The sequence below is a fragment of the Numenius arquata genome, chromosome 35 (genome assembly GCF_964106895.1).
Source record: "Numenius arquata chromosome 35, bNumArq3.hap1.1, whole genome shotgun sequence".
Classification (NCBI taxonomy): domain Eukaryota; kingdom Metazoa; phylum Chordata; class Aves; order Charadriiformes; family Scolopacidae; genus Numenius; species Numenius arquata.
Genome location: NC_133610.1, coordinates 173,293 through 179,292, shown reverse-complemented (window position 1 = coordinate 179,292; position 6,000 = coordinate 173,293).

Below are 6,000 nucleotides of genomic sequence, written 5' to 3'. Positions count from 1 at the left end.
GGGATGGTGCCTCAACCCCTTCCCTGGGCAGCCCATTCCAAGGCTTAAGAACTCTTTCCATGTCAAAATTTTTCCTAAGATCCAATCTGAACCTCCCCTGGCGCAACTTGAGGCCATTTCCTCTTGTCCCATCGCCTGTTCCCTGGGAGAAGAGACCGACCCCCCCTGGCTACACCCTTCTTTCAGGGAGTTGTAGAGAGCGAGAAGGTCTCCCCTCAGCCTCCTTTTCTCCAGGCTGAACACCCCCAGCTCCCTCAGCTGCTCCTCATAAGGCTTACTCTCCAGAGCTCTCACCAGCTCCGTTGCCCTTCTCTGGACCCGCTCCAGCCCCTCAACGTCCCTCCTGTCGTGAGGGGTCCAAAACTGGACACAGCACTCAAGGGGGGGCCTCACCAGTACAGGGGGACCATCACTGCCCCAGTCCTGATGGCCACAATATTGCTGATACAGGCCAGGATGCTATTTGCCTTCTTGGCCACCTGGGCTCGCTGCTGGCTCATATTTAGCAGCTTTTCCACCAGACAGCTCTCCAGCCGCTCTTCCCCAAGCCTGTAGCGCTGCATGGAGTTGTTGTGACCCAAATGCAGGACCCAGCCCTTGGCCTTGTTGAACCTCACACCATTGGCCTGGGCTCATCCATCCCGCCTGCCCAGACGCCTCTGTAGAGCCTTCCTTGTGGCCACACGGGGTGGCGGATGCCACCCTCTGCAGCTACTGTGCAGAGCCTGGTGGGCAGCCCCTCATTACCCACGGGATGTGGGCACCCTCCCTGGGGTACGCTGTCTCTTCATGGCACTGGGGTGGGGACTCCAGAGTGGACACCCTCTTCCCCCCAGGGTGAGGAACAGCCTCTGTGAAGCCCACTCTTTGCACATGCCAGACCTGGAAGATATTCTGCAGCACCTCACTGAGCACCAGCATCTCCAGCGTGGTGTCCATGGCTTTGAGGATCTGCAAGGAAGACAAACAATTGTGGCAGTGATTCTGCTGTCCCTCTCACCCCCAGGAGACTGCTCTGAACTCCCAGAGCCAAGGGAGGACTCCAGTGCTGCCTCGCGATGCCCAGGAAAGACCCAAGGGCAGACAATCTGCTGGGTGCAGAGCAGCCTGCGGCACTGGATGTGGCCAGGCCCACGGGAAGGGGACAAAGGGATGAGGGTGGGAAAGTGTCGAAAATGGAGTGATGCGCTTCACTCATAGACAGAAGCAGTGATTCATTTATTGAGATCAAGCAGGGATTTAACCAAGTCTGATAGTAAACGGGAGGGTGTTTGAGGAGATGGGATGGCAAGGGACACTTGGTCCCTTACCGCACAGAGGTCAGGCTCAGACAGAGCTGTCAGAGAGACCCTCCCGCCGAGTCACCAGGTTCAGAAAGGACCCCCTGGCTTTCTAAACTCCTTCCCGGAGAGGAGTCTGGCTGCGGCTGGATCCAATCCTAGTCCCAGACTTGCTCAAAGGGGTCTGTCGAAAAGAGGAGACGTGCGCAATCAGTCCTTTCTCTCCCTGAGCTCAGGGTTCAAACTTAGCATGCCACTAACCCACCAGACCACTGACCACTAACCCACCAGACCACTGACCCAGGATCTGTTGCGGTGAGGAATCTCTGAACCTCAGGGAGTAGCCCTGAGCGGGCGTCCCTGCTCAGGGGGACCTCAACTCCCCTGCTCTCGGGCTCTTGACTGTTTATGAGTGAGATGATGGACCCATAGTCACACTTGCATATCACCCACAGGACCAGAGTTGCGGTGAAGGAGGGTTCATTGCTCAGGTTAGCCCTTGGCTATTGTGTTGTTATCTGTCTCACCAAAACCATGGTGAGCCACATGCAGCGCTGGCAGACGAGAAAGCCAACCGCATCCAGGGCTGCATCAAAAGAAGTGTGGCCAGCAGGGCAAGGGAAGGGATTCTGCCCCTCTACTCTGCCCTCGTGAGACCCCACCTGGAGCACTGCCTCCAGCTCTGGAGTCCTCAGCACAGGAAGGACATGGACCCGTTAGAATGGGTCCAGAAGAGGCCATGGAGATGCTGCGAGGGCTGGAGCCCCTCTGCTGTGAGGACAGACTGAGAGAGTTGGGGGGGTTCAGCCTGGAGAAGAGAAGGCTCCGGGGAGACCTTGGAGCCCCTTCCAGTCCCTAAAGGGGCTCCAGGAAAGCTGGGGAGGGACTCTGGATCAGGGAGGGGAGCCGTAGGATGAGAGGGAATGGTTTGACACTGAAAGAGGGGAGATTGAGATGGTATTTGGGAAGAACTTCTTTGCTGTGAGAGTGGTGAGAGCCTGGCCCAGGTTGCCCAGAGAAGCTGTGGCTGCCCCATCCCTGGAGGGGTTCAAGGCCAGGTTGGTCGGGGCTTGGAGCAACCTGGTCTGGTGGGAGGTGTCCCTGCCCAGGGCAGGAGGTGGCACTGGGTGGTCTTTAAGGTTCCTTCCAACCCAAACCATTCCATGATTCTATCATGACTAGATAATGTCTGTTATGACCACCATGGGTGGTTATCGCTTGGGCAGGCTTACGGGAGATAAACGTCCGGTTGGCAGTGGAGCACACCGTCACAGAAAGCAAAGCCAAGACCCTGCCCTTCCTTGGATTTCTGGTCATATCACAGCACGGCATGGCCCAGAGGGACTGGGGGCTCCTGTAGGTCACCCAGCACTTACCTCAACGTAGTGGTCAACGTCTGGGTATGACATTTCCTCCATTGGAGGAAGGGATAAGACCCTCGAGAAGCAGGCTTGTAGGCTTTTCTCTTTGCCTTTCAGCACTGTCTTCACTGAGCTGCAGAGAGGGGCCAGTTGGACTCTGGCGCTGGGACCAGTGCCTCGAGGTCTCGTGCAGGTAGATGTGGACCTCTGGGGCAGGTACCTCAATTCAGTGATGGCATCCATGACCTTCTGCTGCACAGCTGGTCCCTGGGCTCCTCATCCAGCAGCACCTGCAGAGCACAACCGGGATGGGACTGGGCAGCTTCCAGCACCCAGTGCCACCAAACTTGGTGCCACTAAGCGCTGCCATCACAGGATGCTGTGCCCCCCTCCCCAGAGCTGTCGTGTGTCCCCTCACGTTAACATTCTCTGTGGGCTCATACCTGTGGCAGAAGCCATCCAGGCCCTGTCACAAGCCACGGTGCTTGGTGGTTCTGCACAGGATAAAGATGCTCTCGAGAAACTCCATCTTCTGGGCCACCGACTGGCAGCCAGGGGACAGAGAGACAGATGGGGAGCACTGGACAGGGGACACATGGCCAGCGGGACGGGAGCACTTGGGGTTGCTGTGCCATGGGGGAGACCTGGGAGAAGCAGCTCTGCCCAGCCAGCACACCTCTGGCAGCCCGGCAGTAATTTTGCTTTTCAGTGAGGTCTCTTCTAATGCTTGGGAAAACTGCACTTTTAGAAGACTCTGGTGTCTGAATTGGTGAAAATCTTTGCTTTATAGGCAGCTGTGGGGTGCGAGTTTCAGGGTCTCGGTGTTTTCGATCTCACCAGGTTGCGGGGATGAGGAGGAGCAAGACCCAGGCACTTGACCCAAGCTGCCAACAGGATTATTTCATACCATGAACATCACATTCAACAGAAATGAGAAAGTTTGCTGAGGAATTCTCTCTCTCCCTTGATGGCTGCCACCCTGAGAACTCCTTGCCCCAGTGCTGGAGCCCTGAACCCTTCCCTTCCTCCCCAAGCCACAGCGCTCACAGTATCCCACATTGGCTGTCCCTGCTGGGAGTGCACGGCTTCCTGCTGGTGGGATGGGATGGGTACAATCCTTGTATATTTTGTATTGGTATCGGTATCAATATTGGTTCTTTAGTACTATAAACGTTATCTATCTAGTCTTATTCTATTAAATCTGTTTATATTTCAGCCCTGGGCTTTCCTTGGCAGCGGGGAAAGCCCATGGTGCCCCGGGCTGTGGAACCTGCTTGCAGACAGGCAGGAAAGGTCCCTGCCCCATGGCATTGCTGCCTCCTACCCGCCCAGCTGCCCCTTGCTGCCCATGCCCCGGGACAGGAGCTGGGTCCCCTCTGCTCTCTCCATCCTTGGGAGAGGCTGTTCTGGGGACAGTCACAACCCTGAGCAGCCCCGGCCTTCAGGCAGCATCATGGGCACCACCCATGGGACCCCCACTGCCAGCATGATCCTGGCCTCGAGCAGGGCGCGCTCAGTGGCCCCAGCCCTGCCCAGACCAACAGGGCCTCTCACTCACCCGTCTGCAGTAGCTGGACCCTGCACACCTCAGGGGGCTGTGGTGGAGAGCTGAGCTGGAGCCCCGTCCTCAGTCATAGAACGGTTTGGGTTGGAAGAGACCTTAAAGACCACCCAGTGCCACCTCCTGCCCTGGGCAGGGACACCTCCCACCAGACCAGGTTGCTCCAAGCCCCGACCAACCTGGCCTTGAACCCCTCCAGGGATGGGGCAGCCACAGCTTCTCTGGGCAACCTGGGCCAGGCTCTCACCACCCTCACAGCAAAGAAGTTCTTCCCAATATCTCATCTCAATCTCCCCTCTTTCAGTTTAAAACCATTCCCCCTCATCCTATGGCTCCCCTCCCTGATCCAGAGTCCCTCCCCAGCTTTCCTGGAGCCCCTTTAGGGACTGGAAGGCCACTGTAAGGTCTCCCCGGAGCCTTCTCTTCTCCAAGCTGAACCCCCCCCACTCTCTCAGCCTGTCCTCACAGCAGAGGGGCTCCAGCCCTCCCAGCATCTCCTCTGGCCCCGCTCCAACAGGTCCATGTCCTTCTTGTCCTCCTCCCAGGCCACCCTGGGGCAGCTTGAGGGTCTCTCCACCGTCCTGCAGGAAGTCATAGAATCATAGAATCATCCAGGTTGGAAGACACCCTTGGGATCATCGAGTCCAACCATCTACCCTACACTACAAAGTTCTTCCCTATATCATATCCCCCAACACCACATCCCCACACTAAGTTGGGAAAGGTTGGGGAAGGAGGAAGCTTTGAGGAGATGCCTTGGCACTCAGGGGCTCCTGGCTGGCTCTGTGCTCCTGCTCTGTCCTGTCACCGTCCTGCTGGACACTGCGGGCTGGGGGCTGCAGCCGTGCTGACCACATGCTGTGCAGTGGGGTACCACAAAGTGAGGTCCGCTGGGGATGTGCGGGGCCAGCTCAGCCCTGGGCACCTGGGTGCTCTCGAGGTGCCTCCAGGCCCTCCTTTGCCCTCATATCCCCTTGGGACCTCCCCATCGCCCTCCTGTGTATCCCAGAGACCCAAGCTCAGATACCCCAGTGTCCTCCCCACAGTGTCCCACTCCTTTTGGCGCAGTGCAGAGCTCTCCTTCTCCCCCTTGATGACATCAAATGGGTAAAATTAACTCAAACTTAACAGAAACCCTATTTTTTGTTGCTTCAACTCTTCTCCTCCTCCCACAAAAGAGGAAGAGCTCTTGCAGAAAAGGGGAAAAGGAAAGTGAAACATCTTCCACTGAGTTTGCCCTTTCAGGATTTGGAAGGTCCCAGAAATGGAGATTCCTCTCTCACTGGTTTTCTTCTTGGTCTGGTTTCTAACCATGACAGAGAACACCCTCTTACAATTACAGACTTTCCACAAGTCTGAAAAACCTCTTCCAGCACCAGGTCACTCAGGAGCCCTCCCGAGGCCTCCATTGCAGCCCGGACCCTCTGCAGGACATCAACCTGCCCCAGGGAATGGCTGTGTGGTTTGAGGAACCCTGGGCTGGTGTGGCAGTGCTGAGCTCCAGCTCTGGGGGGGCTTCAGGGGGAGGATGGCACCCAGGAGGGTGCAACTCTAAGGGCCACTGTCCTCAGCATGCCAGGAGCTGTCATCTTCCAGCATGGCACTTCTGGGCAGCCATGTTGGCCTGTGGGGCATGGTGGGAGTTGTTGTCTTCTGGTACAGCCCTTCTGTGTGGCCACATTCGGCCCCAGGGTGTGCCAGGAGCTGTGTCATAGAATCATAGAATGATTGGGTTGGAAGGGACATTAAAGATCATCTCGTTCCGCCTCCTGCCCTGGGCAGGGACACCTCTCACCAG